Source organism: Rousettus aegyptiacus, unplaced genomic scaffold (assembly GCF_014176215.1).
Source record: "Rousettus aegyptiacus isolate mRouAeg1 unplaced genomic scaffold, mRouAeg1.p scaffold_m13_p_3, whole genome shotgun sequence".
Lineage (NCBI taxonomy): Eukaryota > Metazoa > Chordata > Mammalia > Chiroptera > Pteropodidae > Rousettus > Rousettus aegyptiacus.
Window position 1 is genome coordinate 130,827,663 of NW_023416306.1, and position 13,081 is coordinate 130,840,743.

At 39.4% G+C, this 13,081-nt stretch overlaps 1 long non-coding RNA gene across 1 annotated transcript in view; it reads left to right on the forward strand.

Moving 5' to 3' along the window:
* The window catches only part of LOC107508998, a 133,360-nt gene that overhangs the window by 47,017 nt on the left and 73,262 nt on the right, over window positions 1-13,081 (forward strand). The window contains exon 4 of the long non-coding RNA XR_001596423.2: window positions 2,058-2,175. This is a non-coding gene — a long non-coding RNA (uncharacterized LOC107508998). The remainder of the gene's footprint in view (window positions 1-2,057; window positions 2,176-13,081) is intronic.

A 13,081-nucleotide genomic window follows, 5' to 3' on the forward strand; every position in this document is an offset into this window, starting at 1 on the left:
GTCTATGATTTTCTTTGTACATTTGAATAAGAAAGTATTGACATAACAGTTTTTCTAACCCAGCCAATTACCCAGCACCACAGATGTACAAGGGAAGTTCAAGTCATGGGCCTTTCCTCAATGATCTAGCTGAGAAGAGAAGGTATTTATTTAGCAGTAAAAGACAAATGCCGAGATATAAACAAACTCAAATTTTTATAGTTAAGTGATTTTTAAACTTTGACAGCCAAAATTTAAATTTGACAATTATAGTGTCTACTGAAGCTTAGCATACATATTCTAAGACTCAGGCATTCCAGTCCTAAATGCATATCTAACAGAACTGTGTACATATTTTCAACAAAAGCCACCTAAAAGAATCTTTGTGACAGCATTCTTTGTAACATCTCCATATTGGAAACTATTCAAATGCCCTTGGCCTTGGTAGAAGGAATAAATAAATTGTGGTAGAATCAAGTAATGGGATAGTAAACAGCAATGAGACTAAACAACTATCTGAATACGCAGTAATATGGATGAAACTCACAAAACTAATGCGTAGATAAAGTAACCAGAAGCAAAACACAAAACAACAACAACAAAAAACATTTTATTTTTTCCATTTCTAGAAAGGACAAAAATAGGCAAGAGTATTCTATCCTTTTAGAAGATGTTACCTTGTGGAGATAGTGACTAGAAACAGGCAGGAGGGGACCTCTGGGGCTGGGAACATTCTGTTTTTGATTTAAGTGCTAGCTATGTTGACGTGTTCACTTTCCGATCCATTATTTGTTCGCTTTTCTGCCTACATATTATACTTCACTAAAAGTTTCGTAGATCCACCGATTTAAAAATAGCTAGAACTTTAAATCACAAGTCAAGAAGCCTGAGTCTTAGACCTGATTCTAATTATTAGTCATATCCTTGGGCAAATTATTCTCTGTGTGCCTTGGAGTTTTCATTAGTGAAACGGAGATAAGGCTTTCTTCTGTGCTTCCAGCTGGATGCTTTATTTTATATGGAGAAACCCATCATGCCAAGAGGAGGTCGTGGACTTTGTTGTGTTATTTCACTGTATATCTAGGATTCTGCTCTCAATTAAAATTTATTTCATGAAGTATGAACTTTTTAATGTAGACTCTGACTTGGTCTTTGATCATGCCTTCCTTTCATTATGTTTATTCTCTTCAGCTCCTCAGTCTCTCAGAGCAGTTCCTCAATCTGAATGTCTTACCTTATGACATTATGGTATTTGACCCCAAAAATATCCAGTGGAATATGGCATCTTCTGGGAATATGGAAGCTTATTTAATTATGTTCCGGAATAATATACATGAAAATGAAGGTGGAATCTGAAAATGAATTCTAAGAAGGACCCCCTTGCCACTCTTAAGTTCAGTTCTAAGTCTTAGAAATTGTGACTTATTCGAGGCTGGTTTTGCCTCCTCCCACTTCCCCCTGCTCCGCAGTGCTGTCTGACCATGGAGGGTGTCCACCTCCTGCCCAGGACCCTTCCCAGCAACTCTGATCATGGATGCTCCCGACCTATATCTTCCCGTTCCCATCTGTTCTCCTCTAACAGTCCCAACAGAAAGCACATAGTTCACTCTTTAACTTACCACATCTACCTTCAAGTTTAAGTCTACCACTTCACCTAGTGTGAGAGCTTTACAACAGAATGACCCCATGTCTCCACTCCTGGCCTTTGTGCTATTTCATTATGATTCTGATTTTACTTCTACATATTTTATAAACTCTACATTGTTATTATTTTTGCTCAGTCAAATATGTTTTACAGAGGTTTAAATAATTTTGAAATTTTATTATTTAGCCACGAAGTTAACCTTCCTAGTACTGTTAATTCCTTTGCATCGATCCATATTTTTATCTGTGTTATTTTCTTTCTGTCCAAAGAACTTCCTTTAACATCGCTTAACTGTAGTTCTACTGGTGATGGATTCTCTCAGCATTTATATACCTGAAAAGGTTTTTATTTCACCTTCAGTTTAAAAAATATTTTTGCAGGTATAGAATTCTATGTTGACAGGTTTCTTGTTTTGTTTTATTTTGTTTTTAAGCTGGGCAGGAGCCCTGAGCCCCCAGCAGTAAGAAGTGGCCAGTTCCCACAGGCCTGGGCCTTCCCACACCAGCCTGAGCAAAACCCAACATCAGGACTCCCACGAGCCTCTATTACAGGTTTGTTTTTTAATCTCAGTTCTATAAAGATGTTGCTCCACTCTTTACTTTTATTGTTTCCAAAGAAAAATAACTACTGTCATTTTTATCTTTATTCTTCTGTATATAGTTTTTTTTCTTTCTCTAGTTGCTTTGAAGAGTTTCTCTTTATCAATGGTTGAGCAATTTGATTATCATATGCCTTAGTGTAGCTTTCTTCATGTTTCTTGTGCTCAGGGATTATTGCACTTCTTAGATATGTGGTTTGTAGTTTTCATCAAATTTGGAACATTTGGGGCTCTTATTTTCTCAAATAATTTTCTGTTTCCCAGCTTTCTCCCATTTGTATTCAGAGACTCCTATTATATGTATATAAGGCCGTCATCAAGTTCATTAGTCTTTCTTCTGCAATGTCCAGAAAGAATCTTTAACTCAATCTATGACATTGTCAGTTCCATCTCTGTAAGTTTGATTTGAGTCTTCCATGGTAACACTTAACATGTTTAATCTTTCCTTTAGCTTCTTGAACATGTGAAATACAATTATGATGACCATTTTAATGTCCTTCTCTGCTAACTCTAACATCTGTGTCAGTTTTGGGTCAGTTTCAATTGATCGATATATCCTCTCCCCGGCCTTATTTTCCCACTTTTCTACATGTCTGAGAAGTTTTTATTTGATGCCAGGCCTTGTTAGACACTGGATATTTTTGCATTCCTATAAATATGCTGCCATGATTACTTATAAAATCCTAGGTCTGACAATACCCACTCTGGCTTCCAAATATGCTATGGCCAATGTCCAAAATCATTAACAGGCATTCATAGCATGCTCCCCAGTACAGTGTTCACCATCATAATATGAATATCTTGTGTTAAAGTATTCCACATTATTTATAGCTTGTTGAACATTTGTATCTGGTATTTCTTTAAAAGTAGTCTTGTAGCATTTCAGTCTTCTCAATTCCATGGTTATTCAAAGTTTTTCAAAACTCCTACCATAGTTTAACTATTTTTATACTTTGTAAACTTTCAAATCCATGGTTAAAAAAATGAGAAATCAGAATGCACGTAATTCTTCGATTAAGTAAATATACAGTCAGAAATACTGCATTTCATACACTTCCACGTACTATTCAAAAAATTACGTGGAATAGGAATTCTCAGTTTAAATTCAAGAGAGTTAACTACATAAATGATCAGAAATGCATACAATTCTTATAAGCAGCTTTATACTTGTCTGTCACTTCTCAGTGTCAACACTTATAAATTAACAGACATGCTTCTCACATGATCACTGAAGGTTTTGTATTCTTTGGCAGGAGTGATCCAGTCAAAAAAAAACAAAGCACCCAGTTGAACTCTGAGAAAAAGGACACAGTTTTTCCTGTAGCCACATCAGAGCAGGGAGCCTATGTATTTTAGTGATGAAGGGCTCAACCTGTATCCTACCACCCAAATACAGTTGGGGCTTCTGTGGGTGCTCCATAAAGGCTGTGGGGCCATGGAGAGGGGCAGTGCTGATGTTTGAACAGCCAAGCATGTTGTTTCTAACAGTAATAATAAAGCATAGCTCTTTAAAAAGAACAATTACTCTTCCTGACGTAACTTCAAAAGTTTGAGATTTTTCTCCAAACATCTGTCTCCCTTTATAGTTTGGTCATCCAAAAATTTATGTTGTAAGTATTTATATTCTCCAGCCTGCTCCAATACTTGCCACAAGAAACCTGGTAATATGATCAGGTGCTTTCTTTCCTTGGTCCTAGAACTAACTACATCTTTCTATCTTCAGGAAGACTCCTCTAGAATCAATCTCTTGAAGCTGTCAATCAACTCCACCATATCTGCTCCTTCCTGAATAACACCTACACCAGTCTAGCCTGGAAGGATGACATGACTTTCCCCTTTGGACACTATCCCTGGTGCCTAGCACAGCACCTGTCCACTGTAGGCACTCAATTCCTGCTTGTTGAGGAAATGTCTAAATACCAAGTACGTATCCCTGGACTCAATGCAGACCATTTCATGCATGAGCCCCAACTTCCTTAGACCTTCAGAACTCAGCCATGGCTGGGTTAACGACTCTGACTTAGTGACAAGATTCCAAGTTTATGGAGGCAGGATGCAGACTTTCTGCCTGAACCACTAGACCACAAGCTGCCTGTATAACAAAAGACTGACCCTCTGATCTTTCTTCTCCTCATCCTTCCATCCCCTGGGGCCCATGTAGGAGAAAGAAACTGCTATCATCTACCAGGCAGCTGTGTTCAGCAGCTTGATGTTGGGTCATAAGCATAGAACCATATAAACAAACTCTGGAGCTGTTGTCCCTACAGGGACCACTCTAGACAGGAGCTGGCTCCATGTGGGCTCATTTTTCTGACAGCTCTTGCCAAAGACCATCCCATTGAGGATCAGTATGTTGAAAGTTCTAAATGCTAGAGTCACTCAATCATCAGCCATCCAGCTGAGCTGTAATTTCCCACCACAAACTGTCTAATATAATGTAACACGTTGAGAGGAGACCTAGCAGATTCAACTGGATGTGCCCTTCCCCTGCTCAATTCTAATTCCCTAGGTCCTGGGCATGCAGGTGAGGATTGCTGGTTGAGTCCTGCTCTGTCATTCCTGTGTAAAGGTTAAATCAGGCTGTAAAATCAGATGCAATTTCTCAAACTCAGTCTTAACTTTAAATAGTAGCAGGTTACTATTCATTCACTGAAAATTATTGAGTACATACTAAGTGCTCAGCAAGGCTGTAAAATTAGACACGATTCCTGTTCTTGTGTATCTTTTATTATAATGGGGGTTAATTGATAGTTATAAGAAATTATAATCCAGTGATAAACACTGCAATATAAGAAATGTAGAGTGACATATGCCCTGCTTTTTTTCTTCTTTTGGTGGAAGATAACATACAGAAAAGTTCATATACCCTATATACAAACTAACAAATAATTGTTAGGTCTAATTTGAAAATACTTGCCAGTACCCGAGAAGCCCTGATCAAAAAGCAAATTCCTTGATCAAAAGCAAATTCCACTCACTCTCACCCACCATGGGAATCACTCTCCTACCTTTTGAAGTAATCATTTTCTTGCTTTTCTTTTTGTTTTAACTCAACTCCTGTGTGTATATCACTAAAGAAGGTAGCTTAATTTGGCCTGTTCTAGGAGTAGACTCATTCTCTGTACATTCCTTAGTATCTGACATTTTTCAAACTTATGTTTGTGAGATTCATTCACTTTGTTTTGTAATGTCTTGTTCATTTTAATTGCTGTGTGATATTTCATCTTATAAATACACTGCAACATATTCAACTATTGATAGATATTTGTGTTGTTTCCAGTTTTCGCCCATCACAAACACTGCTGTCATATGTGTATGTGTTCAGCTTTAGTAGCTATTACCAAACAGTTTTTCACAGTGGATGTACCAATTTTACACTTTCATACTCAGTCTATGTGAGTTCCTATTGCTCTGCATCCTTGCTATACTTGATGCTGTCTTATTTTTTAAATTTTTGCTAATGTTCGGTATCAAATTAGATTTCATTGATATTTTATTTAACACATCCCTGATTACTAATTAGGTTGAGGGATTTTTTTCCATATATTTCTGGGCCGTTTGAACTTCTTCTATGACAATGTATATCATACATTAGCGTATTTGAGGTTGTTTTTCTTGATGATGCCTAGTTATTCCTGTGTTCTGGTTGCTAACTGGTGAATATATATGTGACACATGTCTTCTATATTTTCATCCTCTTTATGGTGTCGCTTTATGAAGAAGCTTCTAACTTTAATTTAGTTATATTTATTAATCCTTTCCTTCATGGTTTTTGCATCATCTGTTTTCACTAAGAAAGTCTTTTCCACCTTGAGATCGTAAACATATTATATATTGCCTCCTAAACATTTTATAGCTTTTTCTTTCATTTTATTTATTTATTTTTTTACTTTGAAATAATTATAGACTCACTGAAAGTTGCAAAAATAGTTCACAGAGTTCCATGAACCCTTCCCTCAGCTTCCCTCCCGGTGATATTTTATATAACTATAGCATAATATAAAAACCCAGAAACTGATATTGGTAAATACTGTTACCTAGACTACAACCATATTCAGTCTTTACATGCATTTGTGTGTGTGTGTGTGTGTGTGTGTGTGTGTGTGTGTTCATGGTTTTTATAGGATTTAATCCCATGTGTAGATTTGCCCTTCATTGTTTAGTGCTTAATCCAAATGGAATTGCTTTTGTTCATGGTGTGAGGTAGGGATTCAGCGCCCCCACCCCACTTGTTCTGGCATCATTTGCATCAACCAAGTGTTCTAGCATCATTTATTGAGCAGTCCATCCTTTTCCCCACTGACATGCAATAACTGTTTTGTAATAAATCAAATTTCCACATATATTAAGTTCTATTTTTGATCTCTCTATTCTTCTCCATTGCTGCTCCAGCACCACACTTTCTTAATTACTTTATATTAATAATAAATCTTTCTATAAGACGAGATGATTCCCAAGACTTTGTTCTTCTTCAAGAGCGTCTTAGCTACTCTTGGACTTTTTCTCTGCAGTATAAATTTTAGAATAGGTTTTTCAAGTTTCACAAATAATCTTGTTAGGACTTTTATTAGAACTTTATTAAACTGCATTGTGGAGAATTGATGTCTTTGTAATAGTGAATCTTTCCATCCAAGAACATGATTTAGTTCTTAGTTTACACAAGTTTTATTTAATGTCTTTCAGGAAAGGGTTGCAATTTTCTCTATAAAAAGCTTGCACATATTTAGTTAGATTTATTCCTAAGTAAATCTATACTCTGCATGTTTTATTTGTCTTATGAATGGAATCATTTCAATTTATTTTCAAATCGATTGTTGGTGGTGTGTTGAAGTATAATAGAATTTTTGTGTTAACTTTTATCTTTTAACTTTCCTAAAATCTCATAAATTCTAATATATTATTTATAAATTTTGGGAGGTTTTCTAAGAAGACAATCATGCAATCTGTAAGTAATGCCATAGGCTTTTATAGTTGCTTTGGATCACATTAATGAATTTACTTCCCTTCCTCATTTGCTTATTTGCTCATCATTTTTTCTAACATCCCCAAACTTTCTTCTCACATTATTTTTCTTCTTTCCAAAGCATGTTTTTTAGAAATTCCTTTTTTAAAAGTCTGTTGATGATAATCTGTCTTGATTATTTTTATCTGAAAATATCTTTATTTTCGCTCTTGTCTTAAAGGAAAGCTTTAATGGTATACAATTCTATATCTTTTAACTTTTTTGAGGTATAATTTATATATCATAAAATGCACCCATCGAAGGTGCAGTTCAATGGTTTTTAGTGAATTTACCATATTGTACAATGTAATGTGTTACCATAATTAAGTTTTAGAACTTTTATATCATCCCAATAATACCACTTGTACCCATTTATAATTCCTGTTTCTACTCCCAGGCTCAGTCAACCACTAGTCTGTTTTCTATCCCCCAAAATTTGCCTTTTCTGAACATTTCATATAAATGGAATGATATAATATGTGGCCTTTTGTGTCTGGCTTCTTTCACTTAGCATTTCACTTAGTATTCCATTGTATGACTATAACTCACTTGGTTTGTCTGTTCATTAATTGATTGTTTCCACTTTGGGCTATTATGATTAATGATGCCGTGACCATTATGCATGCCTTTGTATGGGCATATTTTCATTTCTCTTTGTTATATACCTAAGAGTAGAATTTCTGGGTCGTATGGCAAATTTATATTTAAGTTTTTCAGAAACTGCCAAACAGTTTTCCAAAGGAGCTTCCCACTAGTAGTAATATTTGAAGATTTTGATTTCTCCGCATTCTAGCCAAAATTTGTTATTGTCTGTCTTTGATTGTAGCCATCATAGTGGGTGTGAAATGGTCTCTCATGGTTTCAATTTACATTTCTCTAATGATTTTGAGCATCTTTTCATGTACTCATTAGCAATTTGGTAATCTTCTTTGGTGAAATGTCTATTCAAATTTTTGCCCATTTTTTAATCGGGCTGTTTATCTTATTACTATTGAATTTTAAGAGTTCTTTATATATTCTAGGTATGAGTCTGTTATGGACTGAATGTTTATGTCTCCCCTAAAATTTGTATGTTGAGTTCCTAACCTCCAATGTGATAGTATTAGGAGGTGGGGCCTTTGGGAAGTAATTAGGTCATGAGGTGGAATCCTCTTGAATGGGATTAGTGGCCTATAAAAGATGCCTCAGAGAGCTCCCTAGCCCTGTCTGCACAATATGAGGATACAAGGAGAAAACAGCCAACACCAGAATCTAACCATGCTGTCATCTTGATCTTGGACTTCCAACTTCTTAAATTGTAAGAAATAAATTTCAGTTGTTTATAAGCCACCCAGTCTACAGTACTTGGTTACAGCAATCCAAACTCACTAAGACAAAGTCCTTTGTTAGATACCGCATGACTTGCAAATATTTTGTCTCACTCCATGACTTGTCTTTTACTGGGAGGATGTATGCCTTGAAACTTTATCCGTGAAATTCTTTGAGGCCTGGGTAGAAATTGCATTGCTCCAGGGTGAATTGTGTTTGCTTCTGCCAGTCACCTGGGGTACTTGCATAAACCAAAATGACTCCTCCGCCAAATTTACTTTTCAGAATTAGGAGAAAGCACGAGGGAGAAGAACAGGACATGCTTCTTCACTTTTAGGGAAGATGAAAAAGTTGCATATTCACTCTGAACCACAATCTCAGAACTCAGTCATATGATTACATACAGCTATAAGGTAGGTTGCAAAATGCAGCTTTTAGCTTGGTGGCTATGTGCCCAGATAAAATTCCTATGCAACATGGTAACACACATTCTAGTAAATAACAGAACCCACATTCGAACTAAGGTCTCTATGATTTGAAAGCCATGCCCTTTCCACTTCATTATGCTGCCTTCCTGGAAAAAAGCCAACAGGAAATTATTTTTTCACAAACCTCTAAGAACCCTCATGTCCCCCAGCAAGTAAGTGTCAGGGCCAGGACTTGAACATGGGTCTTCTCAAAGGATCAGCTTCTTGCCACACCACTCTGCCCTCTGTTCCTGGAAGGGGCATTTTTCATGGTGGCATTGTACTTATTCTTTATTTTTCTGGAGAACCAATAGTTATCCTCTCAAACTTCATCCATTCTCCTCTTTCCAGAGAACTAACTTTACCCTGTGGCCTGGCATCTAGAATTTTTCCAGCCTGTTTTGTGGCACTTATCCCAGTTCAGTGGTGCCTCAAGTATCCTCTGAGCCATTGAGTAGAAAGGCTGGGAGTCAGTCTAGGGCCGCCCTGCCAGGGACAATATTTGGAGGACAGTGCCCCTGATGGAATGCTCACTGCAGTGGCCAGTCAGGAAATGACACTAGCCTCACAGCTGCACACAAAAGCATCTATTTCAGCTTGACAGATGTGGATCTAAAAATCTTATTGAATGAAGTGTGGAATAGATAACTGTAAAAAAAATAAAAGGAGCTTTGTGTAAGTCTAGAAGGATTCTACACTCAAATTGTTTCACTAGTAACTTTAAGTTCTCTCTTCTCTGTATAAAAACAGAAACTGGAAATTATGAGTGCAGCTTTTGTTAGTCAGACAGGGAGAATGCTCATGAGAAAGCAGCTCTTTTTTTAAGGAAAAGGCCTTGGATCCACATCAAAATAAGATTATATGTGCCCTGTTTTATGATTTCCCAGCTCAACCAAAATTTTTGATAAATCAACCAACTACCAGTCCAAGTCACAGAATAAGAAGGCTTCTGTTTGCTATTAATATAAAATAATAACTGTTTTCACATGAATTATGCAGGCTCTGAGCACCATGTCCAGACTCAGGGAGGTGTGTGGTTATGATACTGCGTGCAATGCCACAGAAAGCATTGGGTCTGAATTCCAGCTCCACTCTAACCAATAGCCTTGGGCAAATCATTTTTGCTCTTTGAGCTCAGTTTTCTCACCTGCTAAATTATGGTCTTGGAATTATCGTCTTGATGAAAGGAATGATGTTGGCAAGCACCCATCATGGTGTCAGACCCACTTTGAATGTGAGCTTCCTTTGCTAACTCTAAATGAAAGGAGTAGGGATGAAACAAGCCTTGGTGGAACAATTGGATGTGGTTAAGCAGAAGAGACAGATGACATTCCTTCTCATAGCAAACGAGGCAGCATGTGGAGAGGGGCACGCTCAGACCCTGTGTCCAAAGGCCAAAATAAGGGGATCCTGGGACCAGAACGCTCAGGATCATCCTGGAGCCAAGTAAAAGGGGGGCTTCAGGAGCATGTAAGAGTTGGGAGCTGCCACTCTAACCAGTGTGGGGAGGAGTTATTCTCCAGGGATAGCGCCACCTTGCAGGTATGCTCTGTGGTACTTGGGAGGGAATTCTGGGTCCTGAGATTTACAAGCTATTTTCCCTGGTAGTCAATGTCCTATCCCTTCACCAGCTGCTGACCAAGAATTTAGGCATGCCCCAGCCTCAGTGCTAGAAGAAGCCCCACTCAGTTCCTCGGAATATCTCTCTCTATCTCTGTCTCTATCTGCCTGTCTCTGTCTATCTCTGTATCTTTCTGTGTCTCTGTGTGTCTCTCTCTGTCTCGGTCTTTCCATGTCTCTCTGTATGTGTCTCTCTCTCTCTCTCTCTCTCTCTCTCTCTCTCTCTCTCTCTCTCTCTCTCTCTCTCTCTCTGTTTCTCTGTCTCTGTCTGTCTCTCTCTTTACCCCCCTGGCTCAGTCAGATGGAGGAGTCCTCGTGTTTCACTGGTTGCAGTTTCTGCCTTACCTCTATGCCCATTCCCAGCCCACAAGATGCAGAAAGAGCTGCTGCTAGCATGAGCTATTTTGGTCAGCTGAGTCAACATGCCAGAAAATAAGACATGACCCCATCTTGTGTCTGATCTGAGGGGCTGGAGCTGGTTGGGGCCTCAGGACCACCAAAAGCTCTGACTGAGACATGTTCCATTTAAACCCAGGGTCCAGCCTCTGCCCTTGTGACCCAGCCCCTAACTGGAGAGAGCCAGCCAACCCTTTGCCCCCGGGATGAGGACTCCCAGGATCAGGCGGTGCCCGTCCATCACAGCCCCTCTGCAGCCACTGGGCTTTATGTTGGGACTGCTGTTCCCTGATGCCCCCACTTTGTAGTATGGTTAATGATACCTCGGGACTTGGTCGCCTGCACCACTAGACTCCGCACCCTCTCAGGTGAGGGACCACACCTGTTTTGTCCCTCTGGCACATATCACAGTGACTAAGACACAGTAGATGTTTAATAATCATTCACTTCCTTCCCTTTATTGTTCCTCCACAAGCAAGCTGTGTGAATCTCAGCTCCTTTACCTTCAAGCATCATTCCTGCCTAGAAGGACTTCTCATTTCCTCTTTATATCCAAGTCCAACCCAGGGCCTGGGTCCCAGGTACCACTCTGTCTACACAGTCTGAGCCCCTAATCCCCTAGCATCGCTGTCCCTCTGGCTGCCTCCAGCACTTGCTGCCTCGTATTTGCTGCCTTTCGCTCCCCTGCATCTCCTGAAATCACAGGCAGAAATCATCTGCACTCAGGCACAGGCATCTTCTTCTGGGAAATCTCAAAGGAGTCCTGGATCCCCAAAGGGTTTAGAACCTCTATTGGCAAGAAATGAGGAGGCCTGGAAAGGCTCTGACTAAAGTAACCCTTTAGCAAGGCTGGCCTGGCGGTATGCAGGTGGGTTCCCTGCTACCTTTTTGTAAGGTCCCCATTTTGGGGAGGTTCTTGGTGCCACAAGTGTGGCGGCATGTCGGTGTGTGTGCTTTCTAGTGACAGCATTCAAGTGTGATAAGTAATGGTAGCTATCAGAATAGACTTATAGTTTTTCTTTCTTTCTTCCTTTTTTTTTTTTTTTTTTTTACATTCTGAACATTTTTAAAGCAGAAATCATTTTAACTTGGCTAGAGTTGAAACTAGAGAAGAAATGAATCACCCTGGTCTCATCTAAAATAGATAAGGAGGCCAGGTTTGCTGAGAGCTGTAGTCAGCCATTTGCTTGAACACCACGCACAGCTGCAGGAAATGATACCCCCCTTGTAAATAAATCACCTGCTGGCAGCCTCACCTTGGAATATTTATAAGGAAACAGACCTGGGAAGGAAGGAGTGTAGGTCTGTGCTCCAAAGATGATTGGAACGAGGGCTTAATAGTCTGACTGGAAAGGTTGATTTGTGTTTGCCTACAGGAAGACAGGGGAGAAAGAAAGCAAAGTTGCCAGTTCTATTTGGAGAGAAATGGTGTGTAAAATTTTATGTCATCTTCAACAGTGTCATGTCCTTGTGTATGGATGGCTGAGTCTTTCTCACTGCAGGAGAGGGGGACTTAAAGGAGTATTCTGATTCTCTCCCTTCCTAACCTCCAAGTTCTGGCAGGGCAACCCGGAGCAGAACACCCTCAGGTATCTGAAAGGGGTCCCCAAGTTTGCTCCCAGATTATGCCAAAGCCCCATCTGTGCCATGGGCCACAGGGACACTGACCTGGCCCCCCTTCTCTGGTTCTAATGTTGATGAAGCACTTTGGATGAAAGGGGATCTGCCACTGAGAAGAGATACAGATGGACCTGGTGTAGTATCAGTGTACACTTATCTCAGTGCAGAGCCAGACACTGCAAGGGGACCCCCGAGTTCAATGAGCACAGTGTAACCTTAGGCAAGCTGCCTCCTCTCTGAGTGTCTTCCTCACCTCTATCCCTCCCATGATTCAGTTTGTCTCATCTATTAAATTCCTCCAGGGACAATGGGTTATCACACCCTTCCCCCTTGAGGAAATCCTCAGCGAACCCCAGGAAAGGCATATCATGGTGTAGTGGAAGGAACATTGGACATGGAGCCAGGAACACTGAGCTGCGTGGCCTTGGGCTGTTGATTTAGGTCTC